This window comes from Ranitomeya imitator, chromosome 3 (genome assembly GCF_032444005.1).
Source record: "Ranitomeya imitator isolate aRanImi1 chromosome 3, aRanImi1.pri, whole genome shotgun sequence".
In the NCBI taxonomy this organism is placed as follows: Eukaryota; Metazoa; Chordata; class Amphibia; order Anura; family Dendrobatidae; genus Ranitomeya; species Ranitomeya imitator.
In genome coordinates, this window is record NC_091284.1 from 492080394 (window position 1) to 492100543 (window position 20150).

Sequence of the window (20150 nt, forward strand, 5' to 3'; positions counted from 1 at the left end):
ATATGCAAATGAGGAAATAGATCTTGTACTGTTGAAGGACAGGTCCCTCTGTTAATTGATCCACTGAGATTCAGTCCAACCTCTTTTCGCTATCAGTAAGTGAAACATGTAACATGAAAGAAGCTCTGAGCTGTGTATGCTTCTCATACATTTACTCTGCTTTTTCTCCAAGTATCTTAATGGTAAACATTTTTTCTGTTTAACATTTAAGGCACATTTTCTTTTTTACTCAGCTGGAAACAGCTGTTCACATTATTATTTTCACATAGCACATAGGGTGAAAGTGGAAAATTAGGATGAAATAGACCTTGCTTCTAAATACCCATGCAGCAAGAGATGCTTTTCATGTATAGGTTTAGTTATGGATTATAGTGGAAAGTAATAATATGGAAGCAACTCTGGTATTGGAATAATTCCTCTTCCCCAATTTTAAAGATATTTTGTTTTTAATTTTCAAGTTTACAGTCATTTTAGTGCGTTGATTACCATATTAAATATATAATTTAAAAGTATAACATTTATGATCCATATAACACAATTATAGTCTTGTGAACAACATCAATTAAATATCTAGTGATTGGAAGCAAGAGTTATTTGCTAAATAAAATGCAGAGAAAACATGAAAAGTACACTCCCTGCTGTCTAACTCCTGGGAGAGTGCATACATGAAGCTTATTGTGACACCTCTAGCACTCAGCAAGGGAATGCAGGAGCATTCAGCAAATAGTATTCATGGCTATGAGCATGGCCAGTGTGCAGTGTCCATTTTAGGACATGACTAGATATCAAAGTCAAAGATCAGAATAATGTCATTTTGAGGCTAAATAGTCAGTCTAAGAACTGACTTTGACATATGACTTTGCTATCTGACTTTGACTACTGAGTTTGATATGTGACTTTAACATTTGACTTTGACATCGGAAATCTGACTTTGATATGTGACTTTGACATCTGACTTTGTAATGTGACTTTGACATCTTACTGCGATATAGACACACTCTATTAGCGGTGGATACCGCATTTATCCCTAGTGTCCCGGCGTACTGACAGCTCTTTTAAGCCTCAGCGCCACCCATTATTCTGACTCACCGTCAGTTGACCAGCCTGGTTCTGTTTCTTCCCGGCTTGTTGCTTTTTTTCCAGCATGTCTGATTGATGCAAATCCGAGTATACTATTGTTTTTGGGGCCATACAAGTATACAATTATACCTAGCACACTGATGAAGGTCCAGTATCGACCGAAACGTTTGTGATTTACTGTATGTAATAAATCCCCACTTTTTTGCATCACAACACCCTGGAGTGTGCTAGTCACTTTATATTGTATTTTTGACATCTTACTGTGATTTCTGACACCAAACTTATTGTTTGCTTATTATACACTGCTCAAAAAAATAATGGGAACACTTAAACAACAGAATATAACTACAAGTAAATCAAACTTCTGCAAAATCAAGCTGTCCGCATAGGAAGCAACACTGTTTGACAATCAATTTCACATGCTGTTGTGCAAATGGAATAGACAACAGATGGAAATTATTGGCAATAATCAAGACACAATCAATAAAGGAGTGGTTCTGCAGGTGGGGACCAACCACAGACCACATCACAGTTCCAATACTTTCTGGCTGAAGTATTAGTCACTTTTGAGTGTTGATTGTGCTTTCACACTCGTGATAGCATGAGACAGGCTCTACAACCGACACAAGTGGCTCAGGTAGTGCAGTTCATTCAGGAAGGCACATCAATGCGAAATGTGGAAAGAAGGTTTGCTGTGTCTGTCAGCGTAGTGTCCAGAGGCTGGAGGCGCTACCAGGAAACAGGCCAGTACACCAGGAGATGTGGAGGGTGCCGTAGGAGGGCAGCAACCCAGCAGCAGGACCGCTACCTCAGCCTTTGTGCAAGGAGGAACAGGAGGAGCACTGCCAGAGCCCTGCAAAATGACCTCCAGCAGGCCACAAATGTGCATGTGTCTGCACAAACGGTTAGAAACCGACTCCAGGAGGATGGTCTGAGTGCCCGACGTCCACAGATGGGGGTTGTGTTTACAGCCCAACACCTTGCAGGATGCTTGGCATTTGCCACAGAACATCAAGATTGGCAACTTCGCCACGGGTGCCTTGTGCTCTTCACAGATGAAAGCAGGTTCACATTGAATACATGTGACAGATGTGACAGAGTCTGGAGATGCAGTGGAGAGTGATCTGTTGCCTGCAACATCCTTCAGCATGACCAGCTTAGCAGTGGTCAGCAATGGTGTGGGGTGGCATTTCTTTGGAGGGCCGCACAGCCCTCCATGTGCTCGCCAGAGGTAGACTGCCATTAGGTACCGAGATAAGATCCTCAGACCCCTTGTGAGACCATATGCTGGTGCGGTTGGCCCTGTTTTCCTCCTAATGCAAGACAATGCCAGACCTCATGTGGCTGGAGTGTGTCAGGAGTTCATGCAAGATGAAGGCATTGAAGCTATGGATTGCCCATCGGTTCCCCAGACCTGAATCCAATTGAACACATCTAGGACATCATGTCTCGCACCATCCACCAACATCACATTGCACCACAGACTGTACAGGAGTTGGTGGATGCTTTAGTTCAGGTCTGGGAGGAGATCCCTCAGGAGACCATCCGCTGGCTCATCAGGAGCATGCCCAGTGTTAGGTGTTGAGTTCCCACCACTGCACAGGGGGAATCTCGACCCACCTTCGCTGCGGTCTCCATTCTTCTCCAGCTGCAGAGGAGCCTGCTCAGTGGAGACGTCAGTCCCAGCGTTTGGCTCAGGCAGATACTCTGCGCTTTGTTACTGCTGATCTTCCAGACTCAGCCATTGCAACCAGCACTGTTCTGTGGCGAGCAGATGCTCCTGGGACTAAGTCCTGCTTTTCCTCTACTAGGCATGCCCAAGGGACGATCTCTCTTTGGAGGTCGGGGTATCATGCTCAGGTCCTGAAGCAGTTCCTATTGGACCACTAGGAAGGTCCTGGAGAACTTCCTCTATAAAAGGTTCACATGGACGCACAGAGAGGAGTTTCGTGTGAATGAATTCAGGGCTCGCATATGGCCACTAGAATTCCTGCACCTCTGGAGAGGAGTTGTTTGAGTGCTGTTGTTGACTGTGTGACCACTATATGCTACCTGCTCCGTTAGAGAGCTGTTACCCTCTGTGAGGTTAACAGGGCACAGCGTTATCCTTTATCTCGGTGACTCTGTGAAGCAACAGAGTTCGCTCCTATACAGACCGGATGACGGAATCCGTGTCTGTTCAGGTGTAATACCACCATATAGTGCCGCCATTTACTAGCAGCAGGTTCCACTCCTGCATGGTGGACCCCGGGATGCGAACGCACCATTATTATCTCCATGTTTACTCTGTGCGATCTGCACGATCCACCCAGGCGTTTTAGGGAAGTAATACATGCACGTGGAGGCCACACACACTGCTGAGCATCATTTCCTTGTTTTGAGGCATTTCCACTGAAGTTGGATCAGCCTGTAACTTCATTTTCCACTTTGATTTTGAGCATCATTCCAATTCCAGACGTCCCTGGGATATTAGTTGTGATTTACGCTGATAATTTTTTAGGTTTTTTTGTTCTCAACACATTCCACTATTTAATGAATAAAGATTAACAAGTGGAATATTTCATTCAGTGATATCTAGGATGAGGGATTTTAGTGTTCCCTTTATTTTTTTGAGCAGTGTATATTACTGCCTAAATATCTAATCAAATAAATGATGAACATGACTTTCAGTGAAAATGTGTCTGAAACTCATTGGGACTTTCACACTGGCATCCTTCAAGCCAAATTTAAATGATGTTTGATTTTGATATCTGACTTTCTTCACACGTCAGATTGAGAGTCACAATGACTTTCAATCACCTTGAGTATTTGCATGGCTAATGCCATAAACCAAGAAAAAAAATTGTGTTTCATTAACTGACCCTATGGTTTAATGGTAAGGCTTCTGCCTCATAAAGCAGAGCTTCAGGATTCAAATACCAGGAACATATCATCATAATTTTTTTTAGTTTTAAAATAATGCCGGCTAGCAGAGAAATCTGACATTCTGATTGTCATCCTCCTGATGTGTTAAGAAAGACATTTTGACACATTGTGTATTTACTTGGTAAATTGCATAGCCAAAGAAAATTGGGAGGCACTGATTAACCATCTATTTATTGACAAGTGACTGTACTTTTGAAATTTCCAAAAGGAGCTCTGAAAAGTAAAGGCAGAATGTGATTTGTTGCTATGAGCAACTAAGATAGTATTCATTTATACCAGTTTTGATATGACATCTTCGTGGTTTTTGGAGCATGTTTATAAGTGTATCAATGGAAATCTTTTGTCTAGGTCAAATATATGGGTATTTAAAGGGGATGATCCTTTTGTGACATTGATGGCATATCACTAGTTTATGCGAGCAATGTACCTGATGGTCCAACCCCTTCAAAGTATACTGGGATTTGAACCTGGAGGCTCTGTTCTCTGTGACAAAAGCCTTGCAATTCAGCTATAGGTTCAGGTGATTCTGGTTGATAATTTATCTTTGCTCATTGGATTAACCATGCAAACACCCAGGGGTGTCTTAAAGTCATTATGATTCTCACTCTGATGTGTGAAAAAAGTCAGACATTGGAGTGAAACATCAAAGTCAAACATCATTTGAATTTGGCTTGCAGGAGGTCAGTGTGTCAGTCCCAATGAGTTTACACTGAAAATCAAGTAAGCAAATAGAATGCATTCCTGTCTTCAACTGAGTGTATAACTAAATTTTAATTGTGCTGACTTACAGAAGGAACGCTGTGGGTTCAAATTCCTGTAGTGGACAGTGATTTTTTAAAATTATTTTTATTATTCTTTCAAACCAAAGCTCTGTCCTTGACATATGTGACAAAAATCCCTTACCATTAAGCTATATGTTCATTATTTGATTAGATATTTAGGTAGTAATCTATAATATAACGGTGGGAGCGTCACTCTGTCCGAAGCCTTTATAGACTGTGCAAGCGTGACGCACCGCACCTGCGCAGTCTGGAAAAGAGTGACGCAGCCGAACTTACTTATCCCCCCCAATATACCTGCCATGGGGGCTCCACACACCCGTGTATCCCCCATAATATAGCGGCCATGGGGGCTCCGTGCTCTGCAGCTCCGGTCAGGGTAGATGTTGAGCCCAGCTGAGCTCCAGGACCTTCGATGATGTCACCAGCATGTGACCAGTGACGCGAGTGGGCGAAGTCAGCCCTCGCTGTGCTGGCTGCAGGGGTGCTGTATCCATTATAGCCAGTGCTGCACTCAGGCAGTAAGTACAGCCACACTCACGCAGTACAGCCACACTCGCCCGCACTCACACAGTACAGCCACACTCGCCCGCACTCACATAGTACAGCCACACTCGCCCGCACTCACACAGTACAGCCACACTCAGCCACACTCACACAGTACAGCCACACTCAGCCACACTCACACAGTACAGCCACACTCATACAGTACAGCTACACTCACAGTACAGCCACACTCACGCAGTACAGCCGCACTCACGCAGTACAGCCGCACTCACGCAGTACAGCCACACTCAGTATAGCTGCACTCACACAGTACAGCGGCGCTCAGTATAGCTGCACTCAGACAGTACAGCAGTGCTCAGTATAGCTGCACTCAGACAGTACAGCCGCACTCAGGCAGCACAGCCGCACTCAGGCAGCACAGCCGCACTCAGCACATCTGCACTCAGCACAGCCGCACTCAGCACAGCCGCACTCGGGCAGCATAGCCGGAGAGAGAAAGATGGGAGCAACATATGGCAGAATGGAAACAGGAACAGGCAGAATGGGTGCAGCACATTACAACAGAAAGGGGGCACAAGATGGGAGCAGAACATGACAGAATGGTTGTGCACGATGGGAGCACCACATGACAGGATGGGGGCAGGATGGGAGCAGCACATGACAAGAAGGGGCGCAGGATGGGAGCACATGACAGGATGGGGATGCAGGATGGAGCAGCACATGACAGGATGGAGATGCAGGTTGGAACAGCACATGACAGGATGGGGGCGCAGGGTGGAGCAGCACATGACAGGATGGGGGCGCAGGATGGAGCAGCACATGACAGGATGGGGGAGCAAGATGGGAGCAGCACATACCAGGATGGAGACCATATACCAATATACATGCTCGCCACCCGGGCGTAGAACGGGTTCAATAGCTAGTATATAATAAGCAAACAAGTTAGATATCAGAGCTAGATATTAAAGTAAGATGTCAGAGTCACATGTTAAAGCCAAATATTAGAGTCAGATGTCGGAGATCAAAGTCAGATATCAAAGTTAGTTTTCAGAGCCAGATGTCAGATTAAGATGTTAAAGTCACATATTAAAGTCAGATGTCAAAATTACATATCAAATTAAGATGTCAAAGTCATACATCAGTTGCAGATGTCAAAATCACATATCAAAGTCAGACATTAATGTCAGATTTCAGATTCAGATGTCAAAGTCACATATCAAAGTCAGGTATCAAAATCACATGTCAAAGTCAGATATCAGATTCAGATATCAAAGTTGGACATCAAAGTCAGTTCTCAGACAGGGTATTTAGTCTCAAACTGACATAAATCTGATGTTTGACTTTGATATCTGGTTATGTCCTATAATGGAAACTATACCAGTGAGTTCAAAAATATCAACACACATTGTATAAACGAGAGCATTCTGTCAATAGTATTATTGTCTATTTGTATGCTGCGTAAGAAAAACAATCTGCAAACACTAAGCAGCAAAAAGGCAGTGATACTTGGGATGCTATTTCAAGTAATGACCATGCACTAGGTATTTGAACAAATGGAGACCATACTCTAAATTTGCATTCACAGCGTTGTGTGGACAATGAGGATATAAGCTTGTTTGATAGAGGTTTTATTTCACGTATACATTTTGCCTAGTGATTAGACATTATTAATCCACGCACATGGAAGATTTGTATTTATCTCATATTATTAGTAAACTGGCAAACTACAGTATGTCTGCCATCAAATACTGTCAAAAGTGTGGTGTTCATGATGAAATATTAAAATAGTACTAGAGGCATATAGCACTTGGAAGTATTTCAGGACTATATTGTACTCATTTTGAGCTCTTTAATGCAAATACAGCTTCATTAACCCCTTTCTGTCATTGGACGTACTATTCCGTCCATGTGGGGTGGGCCTTATTTCCCAAGGACGGAATAGTACGTCCAGCGTGATCGGCCGCGCTCACGGGGGGAGCGCGGCCGATCATGGTGGGGTGTCAGCTGACTATCTGTCACTATCCGTCACGGACCGCCCCCGGCACATTAACCCCCGGCACACCACGATCAAACATGATCGCGGTGTTACGGCGGTATAGGAAAGCATCGTGCAGGGAGGGGGCTCCCTGCGGGCTTCCCTAAGACCCCCGGAGCAATGCAATGTAATCACGTTGCTCCGAGGGTCTCTTACCTCCTCCTCCTCGCAGCAGGTCCGGATCCAAGATGGCCACGGCATCCGGGTCCTGCAGGGAGGTGGCTTCATTGCGCCTGCTCAGAGCAGGCGCCAGGAAGCCTGGAGAAGTGCACGTCAGATTGCTGATCTGACACAGTGCACAGCACAGTGTCAGATCAGCGATCTTACCTATAACATGATGCCCTCCCTGGGGCAATGTTTTAGTGTAAAAAAAAATATTCCCATGTGTAAAAAAATTAAAAAAAAATCCCCCCCCAGAAAATATATATATATTGTTCCTATAAATACATTTCTTTATCTAAATAATAAAAAAACAATAAAAGTACACATCGCCACATCCGTAACGACCCCACCTATAAAACGATATAACTAGTTAACCCCTTCAGTGAACACCATAAAAAAAAAGAGGCAAAAAACAACGCTTTATTTTCATACCGCCAAACAAAAAGTGGAATAACACGCGATCAAAAAGACTTAAATAAATAACCATGGTACCACTGAAAACGTCATCTTGTCCCGCAAAAACAAGCTGCCATACAGCATCATCAGCGAAAAAATAAAAAAGTTATAGTCCTCAGAATAAAGCGATGCAAAAATAATTATTTTTTCTATAAAATAGTTTTTATTGTATAAAAGCGCCAAAACATAAAAAAAATATAAATGAGGTATCGCTGTAATCATACTGACATGAAGAATAAAACTGCAACTGTTTTATCAATTTTGCCAAACGCGGAACGATATAAACGCCTCCCCCAAAAGAAATTCATGAATAGCTGGTTTGGATCAAAAAATGTCACGTGCCCGAAAAAATAGAAACGTCAACTCGTCCTGCAAAAAACAAGACCTCACATGACTCTGTGGACCAAAATATGGAAAAATTATAGCTCTCAAAATGTGGTAATGCAAAAAATATTTTTTGCAATAAAAAGCATCTTTCAGTGTGTGACGGCTGCCAATCATAAAAATCCGCGAAAAAACCCGCTATAAAAGTAAATCAAACCCCCCTTCATCACAACTTTAGTTAGGGAAAAATTAAAAAAATGTATTTATTTCCATTTTCCCATTAGGGTTAGGGTTAGGTCTAGGGTTAGGGTTAGAGCTAGGCTAAGGGTTAGGGCTAGGGTTAGAGCTAGGGTTAGGGCTAGGGTTAGAGTTAGGGTTAGGGCCAGGGTTAGGGCTAGGGTTAGGGCTAGGGTTAGGGCTAGGGTTAGGGCTACGGTTAGGGTTGGGGCTAGGGTTAAGGCTACAGTTATGGTTGGGGCTAAAGTTAAGTTTAGGTTTGGGGCTAAAGTTAGGGTTAGGGTTTGGATTACATTTACAATTGGGAATAGGGTTGGGATTAGGGTGAGGGGTGTGTCAGGGTTAGGGGTGTGGTTAGGGTTACCGTTGAGATTAGGGTTGGGGGTGTGTTTGGATTAGGGTTTCAGTTATAATTGGGGGGTTTCCACTGTTTAGGCACATCAGGGGCTCTCCAAACGCGACATGGCGTCCGATCTCAATTCCAGCCAAATCTGTGTTGAAAAAGTAAAACAGTGCTCCTTACGTTCCGAGCTCTCCCGTGTGCCCAAACAGGGGTTTACCCCAACATATGGGGTATCAGCCTACTCAGGACAAATTGAACAGCAACATTTGGGGTCCAACTTCTCCTGTTACCATTGGGAAAATACAAAACTGGGCGCTAAAAAATAATTTTTGTGGGATAAAAAAGATTTTTTATTTTCACGGATCTGCGTTATAAACTGTAGTGAAACACTTGGGGGTTCAAAGTTCTCACAACACATCTAGATAAGTTCCTTGGGGTGGTCTAGTTTCCAATATGGGGTCACTTGTGGGGGGTTTCTACTGTTTAGGTACATTAGGGGCTCTGCAAACGCAATGTGACGCCTGCAGACCATTCCATCTAAGTCTGCATTCCAAATGGCGCTCCTTCCCTTCCGAGCTCTCCCATGCGTCCAAACAGTGGTTTACCCCCACAAATTGGGTATCAGCGTACTCAGGACAAATTGTACAACAATTTTTGGGGTCCAATTTCTTCTCTTACCCTTGGGAAAATAAAAAATTGGGGACGAAATGATCATTTTTGTGAAAAAATATGATTTTTTATTTTTACGGCTCTGCATTATAAACTTCTGTGAAGCACTTGGTGGGTCAAATTGCTCACCACACATCTAGTTAAGTTCCTTAGGGGGTCTACTTTCCAAAATGGTGTCACATGTTTCAATGTTTAGGCACTTCAGTGGCTCTCCAAACACAACATGGCATCCCATATCAATTCCTGTCAATTTTGCATTGAAAAGTCAAATGGCGCTCCTTCACTTCCGAGCTCTGTCATGCGCCCAAACAGTGGTTTACCACCACATATTGGGTATCGGAGTATTCAGGACAAATTGTACAACAACTTTTGGGGTCCATTTTCTCCTGTTACCCTTGGTAAAATAAAACAAATTGGAGCTGAAGTAAATTTTTTGTGAAAAAAGTTGAATGTTCATTTTTATTTAAACATTCCAAAAATTCCTGTGAAACACCTGAAGGGTTAATAAACTTCTTGAATGTGGTTTTGAGCACCTTCAGGGGTGCAGTTTTTAGAATGGTATCACACTTGGTTCTTTTCTATCATATAGACCCCTCAAAAGGACTTCAAATGAGACGTGGTCTCTAAAAAAAATGGTGTTGTAAAAATGAGAAATTGCTGGTCAATTTTAACCCTTATAACTCCCTAACCAAAAAAATTGGGGTTCCAAAATTGTGCTGATGTAAAGTAGACATGTGGGAAATGTTACTTATTAAGTATTTTGTGTGATATATCTCTGTGATATAATTGCATAAAAATTCAAAGTTGGAAAATTATGAAATTTTCAAAATTTTTGCCAATTTTCCATTTTTTCACAAATAAACGCAGGTAATATCAAAGAAATTTTACCAATATCATGAAGTACAATATGTCCTAAGAAAACATTGTCAGAATCACCGGGATCCGTTGAAGCGTTCCAGAATTATAACCTCATAAAGGGACAGTGGTCCGAATTGTAAAAATTGGCCTGGTCATTAACGTGCAAACCACCCTTGGGGGTGAAGGGGTTAATATCCAAGTTACCTCAACCTACCTGGCTTGGTCAAGCTGGATGGTGAACAATGGTAAACTCCATCTCTTCCCCCCTAAAAAAACAAGCAAACAGGATATTGAAAATACTGCAGTACAAGACTTGTTAGACCAATAAGTTGTAGAAATGGTTAAACAAAATCTGTTTTCGGGAAAGATGCCTGCATTATTGGTGTTTATACATAGGTGGTGTCCATAGTAGAAGGTGTCGCTTTGTCACATGGAGTAGTCGTAAAAAAAGTTTATTACTTTGGGAGTGTTGAGTAGTTTTTTATTTGGTAAATGAAGAACTGGAAGCTTTTTCATAAGGTTTCCAAAAATTATAATTTTATAACAAAAGTAGGTATTTTCAGCAGTTTTAAAAATGAAGAAGTAATAGGTTTTTTTTAACTTGTAGTGAAAAAAATATAATTTTTTTCTCATCTGCAACAGCTTGGCTGATCTCAAAACAATTAAAAAATGCTTTTTTTTTTATCAAGCTTTCCAAAATTGATGTCTTTGTTAGAGAGCAGTGGCTTGTTGTTATCAAGCCATTCAAAAAATGTACCCTATTTTGGAAAATGTAGAAGCTTCATAGTAAAGCAATAACACTGGGCAGGCAAGGAGATGTCTGGCAGTGTAAGGCCAGCAACAAAAGTCTCGGCAGAAGCAGTATTACAGAATTGATGCCTTGATGGACAGAGAGTAAGATGCCTGGCTGAGCATACCCCATTGGCAGCAGAATGGTGTAGACAACAGTAAGCGGACAATAAGGCAGACAGACAGATGGTATGGCTGACGTAATCATTGGCATCAGCCGTCAGTGCACGAAAGTCTGCACTGCTCCATGGTTGATTCATTTTGACAAACATAATTGTTTTTCACAATTGTGGTGTATAACATGGTCAACTTAAATGTCAAAAAGCCACTGGCCATGCTGAATAATCGCTCCCACACTTTAATGGAGGCTGGAGATGTCAATATACTATTCAGCTCAAGCCACTAGTCTAATCTACTGGCCAAAAACTCTATGGTATCAAAGCACTGAGTATCAGCCTGAGAAAGGACACAGTGTAGGTATTACTGAACTTGACTGTTTAACTGGTGAACCTGTTTGTTTATGTGCGATTGTTGCAATTGAAGATAAAACCTTATGTCAAAGATACTGTTGCTGCCTTGGCTACTTGTTGGGGGCCTAATGCTGGTATAAACAGGAGATCGTTGGGTCTGTTGTGATTGAAGAACGGTCTCCTAGTTAGTTATGTGGTTGGAAGTAGGGTTGAGTGACTTTTACTTTTATAGGATCGGGACGGGTTTCACGAAACCCGACTTTTTCAAAAGTCGGGTCGAGTGAAATCGGCCGATCCTATAAAAAAGTCGGGGTCGGCCGAAACTCGAAACCCAATGCAGTGCATTGGGTTTCCAATGGTTCCCAGGGTCTGAAGAAGAGGAAACTCTCCTTCAGGCCCTGTGATCCATATTTAAGTGTAAAATAAAGAATTAAAATAAAAAATATCGCTATACTCACCCTCGGACGCGCCCTGGTACTAACCGGGAACCTTCCTTCCTTCGAATCAGCGCTTGCAGGACCTTGCGGTGACGTCACGGCTTGTGATTGGTCGCGCGACCGCCCATGTGACCGCTCGCGCGACCAATCACAAGCCGCGACGTCACCGCAAGGTCCTGCAAGCGCTGATTCTTAGGAAGGAAGGCTGCCGGAAAAAAGCAGGGCGCGTCCGAGGGTGAGTATATTCCTATTAGGTATATACTCACCCTCGGACGCGCCCTGCTTCTTTCCGGCAGCCTTCCTGTTGTGAATTCTGTTGTCGAACTCCCTCCTGTGGTCGTGAATGGTACTTCGGTGATTTCTGTCCATGGGCTCCCTCTGGTGGCTGTGAGTGGAGCTGCTGCTTCTGAGGTTCCTTACACAGGTGACGTGGTTTAGCCTTTGGTTGGCTGCTCTATTTAACTCCACTTAGATCGTTACTCCATGCCAGCTGTCAATGTTTCTGCATTGCTTCAGTTCGCTCTTGGATCTTTCTGGTGACCTGTGTACTCCAGCAGGAGCTAAGTTCCTGATAGTATCTAATTTCTTCATTGTTTTCTTGTCCAGCTGGATATCATGATTTTGTCTTGCTAGCTGGAAGCTCTGGGATGCAGAGTGGCATCTCCGCACCGTTAGTCAGTGCAGAGGTCTTTTTTGCACACTCTGCGTGGTCTTTTGTAGTTTTTTGTGCCTAGCGCAAAGCTGCCTTTCCTATCCTCTGTCTATTTAGTAAGTCTGGCCTCCCTTTGCTGAAAACTGTTTCATCTCTGCGTTTGTGACTTTCATCTTTACTCACAGTCAATATATGTGGGGGGCTTCCTTTACCTTTGGGGAATTTCTCTGAGGCAAGATAGACTTTATTTTCTATCTCTAGGGCTAGCTAGCTCTTAGGCTGTGACGAGGCGCCTAGGTAGAGTCAGGAGCGCTCCACGGCAATTTCTAGTGTGTGTGATAGGATTAGGGATTGCGGACAGCAGAGCTCCCACATCCCAGAGCTTGTCCTGTGTGAGTTTTAACTATCAGGTTATTCCGGGTGCTCCTAACCATCAGGTCATAACAGTACAGCTGGCCCAAAGTATTAATGCATCTCAATAGAGGGATAGGAGAAGTTCTGAGACCATTTTTTTTTCTTTGCACTGTGTTTTGTCTTTCTTTTCCCCTAAACCTTTGGGTGGTTCAGGACACAGGTGTAGATATGGACATTCAAGGTCTGTCCTCTTGTGTGGATCATCTCACTGCAAGGGTACAAAACATTCAAGATTTTGTGGTTCAGAATCCGATGTTAGAGCCTAAAATTACTATTCCTGATTTATTTTCTGGGAATAGATCTAAGTTTCTGAATTTCAAAAATAATTGTAAACTGTTTCTAGCTTTGAAACCCCGCTCCTCTGGTGACCCCGCTCAACAAGTAAAAATCATTATTTCTTTGTTGCGTGGTGATCCTCAAGACTGGGCATTTTCCCTTGCGCCAGAAGATCCTGCATTGCGTGATGTTGATGCGTTTTTTCTGGCGCTTGGATTGCTTTATGATGAACCAAATTCAGTGGATCAGGCAGAGAAAATCTTGCTGGCTGGATGAAGCGGAGGTGTACTGTCAGAAGTTTAGAAAGTGGTCTGTGCTTACTCAGTGGAATGAATGTGCCCTGGCGGCAATTTTCAGAAAGGGTCTTCCTGATGCCCTTAAGGATGTCATGGTGGGATTTCCCACGTCTGCTGGTCTGAATGAGTCTATGTCCTTGGCCATTCAGATCGATCGGCGCTTGCGTGTGGCGGTGTTCTCTGAGAATAGGCCTGAGCCTATGCAGTGTGATATGTTGTGAATTCTGTGGCTGAATTCACTCCTGTGGTCACAAGTGGTACTGCAGCTTCTGAGCTTCCTCCCTCAGGTGTTCTGGTGAGCTCGTTAACTGCTTCATTACTTAACTCCGCCTGATGCTGCTATCCTTGCTCCTTGTCAATGTTTCAGTGTTGGATCTGAGCTTCTCCTGATTGTTCCTGTGACCTGCTGCTCTGTATAGCTAAGTGCCTTTTGCTTTTTGTTGCTTTTTTTCTGTCCAGCTTGTCTTTTGTTTTGCTGGAAGCTCTGAGACGCAAAGGGTGTACCGCCGTGCCGTTAGTTCGGCACGGTGGGTTTTTTTTGCCCCCTTTGCGTGGTTTTGCTTTAGGGTTTTTTGTAGACTGCAAAGTTCGCTTTACTGTCCTCGCTCTGTCCTAGAATATCGGGCCCCACTTTGCTGAATCTATTTCATCCCTACGTTTTGTCTTTTCATCTTACTCACAGTCATTATATGTGGGGGGCTGCCTTTTCCTTTGGGGAATTTCTCTGGGGCAAGTCAGGCCTATTTTTCTATCTTCAGGCTAGCTAGTTTCTTAGGCTGTGCCGAGTTGCCTAGGTAGTTGTTAGGCGCAATCCACAGCCGCTTTTAGTTGTGTTTAGGATAGGATCAGGTGTGCAGTCTACAGAGTTTCCACGTCTCAGAGCTCGTTCTTGTATTTTGGGGTATTTGTCAGATCACTGTGTGCGCTCTGATCGCTAAGTACACTGTGTTTCTGGATTGCCTTCATAACACCTGTCATTAGCAAACATAACAGTACAAGGAGCCATACTAATGATTCTCAATAGAGGGAAAGAAAAAGTTCTGACATCATTTTTTTTTTTTTTCTTCTGCTCTGTGTTCACTTTTTTTTTTTTTTCTCCCCTAGACATTTGGGTGATTCTGGACACAGGTGTGGACATGGATATTCAGGGTCTGTGCTCTTCAATGGATAATCTCGTTATAAATGTACAAAAAATTCAAGATACTATTGATCAGAAATCTATGTTAGAACCAAGAATTCCTATTCCTGATTTGATTTTTGGAGATAGAACTAAGTTTCTAAGTTTCAAAAATAATTGTAAGCTATTTCTGGCCTTGAAACCTCATTCTTCTGGTAATCCTATTCAACAGGTTTTGATTATTATTTCTTTTTTGCGCGGCGACCCTCAAGACTGGGCATTTTCTCTTGCGCCAGGAGACCCTGCATTGAGTAGTGTCGATGCGTTTTTCCTGGCGCTCGGATTGCTGTACGATGAGCCTAATTCAGTGGATCAGGCTGAGAAAAATTTGCTGGCTTTGTGCCAGGGTCAGGATGATATAGAAGTATATTGTCAGAAATTTAGGAAATGGTCAGTACTCACTCAGTGGAATGAATCTGCGCTGGCAGCTTTGTTCAGAAAGGGTCTCTCCGAGGCTCTTAAGGATGTCATGGTGGGATTTCCTATGCCTGCTGGTTTGAATGAGTCTTTGTCTTTGGCCATTCAGATCGGTCGACGCTTGCGCGAGCGTAAATCTGTGCACCATTTGGCGGTACTGCCTGAGGTTAAACCTGAGCCTATGCAGTGCGATAGGACTATGACTAGAGTTGAACGGCAGGAATACAGACGTCTGAATGGTCTGTGTTTCTACTGTGGTGATTCCACTCATGCTATTTCTGATTGTCCTAAGCGCACTAAGCGGTCCGCTAGGTCTGCCGTCATTGGTACTGTACAGTCCAAATTCCTTCTGTCCATTACCTTGATATGCTCTTTGTCGTCGTTTTCTGTCATGGCGTTTGTGGATTCGGGCGCTGCCCTGAATCTGATGGATTTGGATTATGCTAAACGTTGTGGGTTTTTCTTGGAGCCTTTGCGGTGTCCTATTCCATTGAGAGGAATTGATGCTACACCTTTGGCCAAGAATAAACCTCAATACTGGGCCCAGCTGACCATGTGCATGGCTCCTGCACATCAGGAAGTTATTCGCTTTCTGGTGTTGCATAATCTGCATGATGTGGTCGTGTTGGGGTTGCCATGGCTACAAACCCATAATCCAGTATTGGATTGGAATTCCATGTCGGTATCCAGCTGGGGTTGTCAGGGGGTACATGGTGATGTTCCATTTTTGTCGATTTCGTCATCCACCCCTTCTGAGGTCCCAGAGTTCTTGTCTGATTATCAGGATGTATTTGAAGAGCCCAAGTCCGATGCTCTACCTCCGCATAGGGATTGTGATTGTGCTATCAATTTGATTCCTGGTAGTAAATTCCCTAAAGGTCGATTATTTAATTTATCCGTGCCCGAACACGCCGCTATGCGCAGTTATGTGAAGGAATCCCTGGAGAAGGGACACATTCGCCCATCGTCATCACCACTGGGAGCAGGGTTCTTCTTTGTAGCCAAGAAGGATGGTTCGCTGAGACCATGTATTGATTACCGCCTTCTTAATAAGATCACTGTTAAATTTCAGTATCCCTTGCCATTGTTATCTGACTTGTTTGCTCGGATTAAGGGGGCTAGTTGGTTCACTAAGATAGATCTTCGTGGTGCGTATAATCTGGTGAGAATCAGGCAAGGAGATGAATGGAAAACTGCATTCAATACACCCGAGGGTCATTTTGAGTATCTAGTGATGCCGTTCGGACTTGCCAATGCTCCATCTGTGTTTCAGTCTTTTATGCATGACATCTTCCGTGAGTATCTGGATAAATTCCTGATTGTTTACTTGGATGACATTTTGATCTTCTCAGATGATTGGGAGTCTCATGTGAAGCAGGTCAGAATGGTTTTTCAGGTCCTGCGTGCTAACTCTTTGTTTGTGAAGGGATCAAAGTGTCTCTTCGGTGTGCAGAAAGTTTCATTTTTGGGGTTCATCTTTACCCCTTCTACTATCGAGATGGATCCAGTTAAGGTCCAAGCCATCCAGGATTGGATTCTGCCGACATCTCTGAAAAGTCTGCAAAAGTTCCTGGGCTTTGCTAATTTTTATCGTCGCTTCATCTGTAATTTTTCTAGCATTGCCAAACCATTGACCGATTTGACCAAGAAGGGTGCTGATTTGGTTAATTGGTCTTCTGCTGCTGTGGAAGCTTTTCAGGAGTTGAAGCGTCGTTTTTGTTCTGCCCCTGTGTTGTGTCAGCCAGATGTTTCTCTTCCGTTCCAGGTCGAGGTTGATGCTTCTGAGATTGGAGCAGGGGCGGTTTTGTCACAGAGAGGTTCTGATTGCTCAGTGATGAAACCATGTGCTTTCTTTTCCAGGAAGTTTTCGCCCGCTGAGCGTAATTATGATGTGGGCAATCGAGAGTTGCTGGCCATGAAGTGGGCATTCGAGGAGTGGCGTCATTGGCTTGAAGGAGCTAAGCATCGCGTGGTGGTATTGACTGATCATAAGAACTTGACTTATCTCGAGTCTGCCAAGCGCTTGAATCCTAGACAGGCCCGTTGGTCGTTTTTTTTTGCCCGCTTCGACTTTGTGATTTCGTACCTTCCGGGCTCTAAAAATGTGAAGGCGGATGCTCTGTCTAGGAGTTTTGTGCCCGACTCTCCGGGTTTATCTGAGCCAGCGGGTATCCTCAAGGAAGGAGTCATTGTGTCTGCCATCTCCCCTGATTTGCGGCGGGTGCTGCAAAAATTTCAGGCGAATAAACCTGATCGTTGTCCAGCAGAGAAACTGTTCGTCCCTGATAGGTGGACTAATAAACTTATCTCTGAACTTCATTGTTCGGTGTTGGCTGGTCATCCTGGAATCTTTGGTACCAGAGAGTTAGTGGCTAGATCCTTCTGGTGGCCATCTCTGTCACGGGATGTACGTACTTTTGTGCAGTCCTGTGGGATTTGTGCTAGGGCTAAGCCCTGTTGTTCTCGTGCCAGTGGGTTGCTTTTGCCCTTGCCGGTCCCAAAGAGGCCTTGGACACATATTTCGATGGATTTCATTTCTGACCTTCCCGTTTCTCAAAAGATGTCAGTCATTTGGGTGGTCTGTGATCGCTTTTCTAAAATGGTCCATCTGGTGTCCTTGGCTAAATTGCCTTCCTCCTCTGATTTGGTACCTTTGTTCTTTCAGCATGTGGTTCGGTTGCATGGCATTCCTGAGAATATTGTTTCTGACAGAGGTTCCCAGTTTGTTTCAAGGTTTTGGCGAGCCTTTTGTGGTAGGATGGGCATTGACCTATCCTTTTCCTCGGCTTTCCATCCTCAGACTAATGGCCAGACCGAACGAACCAATCAGACCTTGGAAACATATCTGAGATGTTTTGTTTCTGCAGACCAGGATGATTGGGTGTCCTTTTTGCCGTTGGCTGAGTTCGCCCTTAATAATCGGGCCAGCTCGGCTACCTTGGTTTCTCCATTTTTTTTGCAATTCTGGGTTCCATCCTCGTTTCTCTTCAGGACAGGTTGAGTCTTCGGACTGTCCTGGTGTGGATTCTGTGGTGGATAGGTTGCAGCAGATCTGGACTCAGGTAGTGGACAATTTGATCTTGTCCCAGGAGAAAGCTCAACTTTTCGCTAATCGCAGACGCCGTGTGGGTCCCCGACTTCGTGTTGGGGATCTGGTTTGGTTATCTTCTCGTCATATTCCTATGAAGGTTTCCTCTCCTAAATTTAAACCTCGTTTTATTGGTCCGTATAGGATTTCTGAGGTTCTCAATCCTGTGTCTTTTCGTTTGACCCTCCCAGACTCCTTTTCCATACATAATGTATTCCATAGGTCGTTGTTGCGGAGATACGTGGCACCTATGGTTCCATCTGTTGAGCCTCCTGCCCCGGTTTTGGTGGAGGGGGAATTGGAGTATATTGTGGAGAAGATTTTGAATTCTCGTGTTTCTAGACGGAAACTCCAGTATCTGGTTAAATGGAAGGGTTATGCTCAGGAAGATAATTCCTGGGTTTTTGCCTCTGATGTTCATGCTTCCGATCTTGTTCGTGCCTTTCATGCGGCTCATCCTGGTCGGCCTGGGGGTTCTGGTGAGGGTTCGGTGACCCCTCCTCAAGGGGGGGTACTGTTGTGAATTCTGTGGCTGAATTCACTCCTGTGGTCACAAGTGGTACTGCAGCTTCTGAGCTTCCTCCCTCAGGTGTTCTGGTGAGCTCGTTAACTGCTTCATTACTTAACTCCGCCTGATGCTGCTATCCTTGCTCCTTGTCAATGTTTCAGTGTTGGATCTGAGCTTCTCCTGATTGTTCCTGTGACCTGCTGCTCTGTATAGCTAAGTGCCTTTTGCTTTTTGTTGCTTTTTTTCTGTCCAGCTTGTCTTTTGTTTTGCTGGAAGCTCTGAGACGCAAAGGGTGTACCGCCGTGCCGTTAGTTCGGCACGGTGGGGTTTTTTTGCCCCCTTTGCGTGGTTTTGCTTTAGGGTTTTTTGTAGACTGCAAAGTTCGCTTTACTGTCCTCGCTCTGTCCTAGAATATCGGGCCCCACTTTGCTGAATCTATTTCATCCCTACGTTTTGTCTTTTCATCTTACTCACAGTCATTATATGTGGGGGGCTGCCTTTTCCTTTGGGGAATTTCTCTGGGGCAAGTCAGGCCTATTTTTCTATCTTCAGGCTAGCTAGTTTCTTAGGCTGTGCCGAGTTGCCTAGGTAGTTGTTAGGCGCAATCCACAGCCGCTTTTAGTTGTGTTTAGGATAGGATCAGGTGTGCAGTCTACAGAGTTTCCACGTCTCAGAGCTCGTTCTTGTATTTTTGGGTATTTGTCAGATCACTGTGTGCGCTCTGATCGCTAAGCACACTGTGTTTCTGGATTGCCTTCATAACACCTGTCATTAGCAAACATAACAGTGATAGGACTTTGACCAGAGCTGAACGGCAAGAACACAGACGTCGGAATGGACTGTGTTTTTACTGTGGTGAATCCACTCATGCTATCTCCGATTGTCCTAAGCGCACTAAGCGGTTCGCTAGGTCTGCCACCATTGGTACGGTACAGTCTAAATTTCTTTTGTCCGTTACTCTGATTTGCTCTCTGTCGTCCTATTCTGTTATGGCATTTGTGGATTCAGGCGCTGCCCTGAATTTGATGGAGTTGGAGTTTGCCAGGCGCTGTGGTTTTTCCTTGGAGCCCTTGCAGTATCCTATTCCATTGAGAGGAATTGATGCTACGCCTTTGGCCAAGAATAAACCTCAGTACTGGACTCAATTGACCATGTGCATGGCTCCTGCACATCAGGAGGATATTCGCTTTTTGGTGTTGCCGCTGCTGTCTGATTTGTTTGCTCGGATTAAGGGGGCTAGTTGGTTCACCA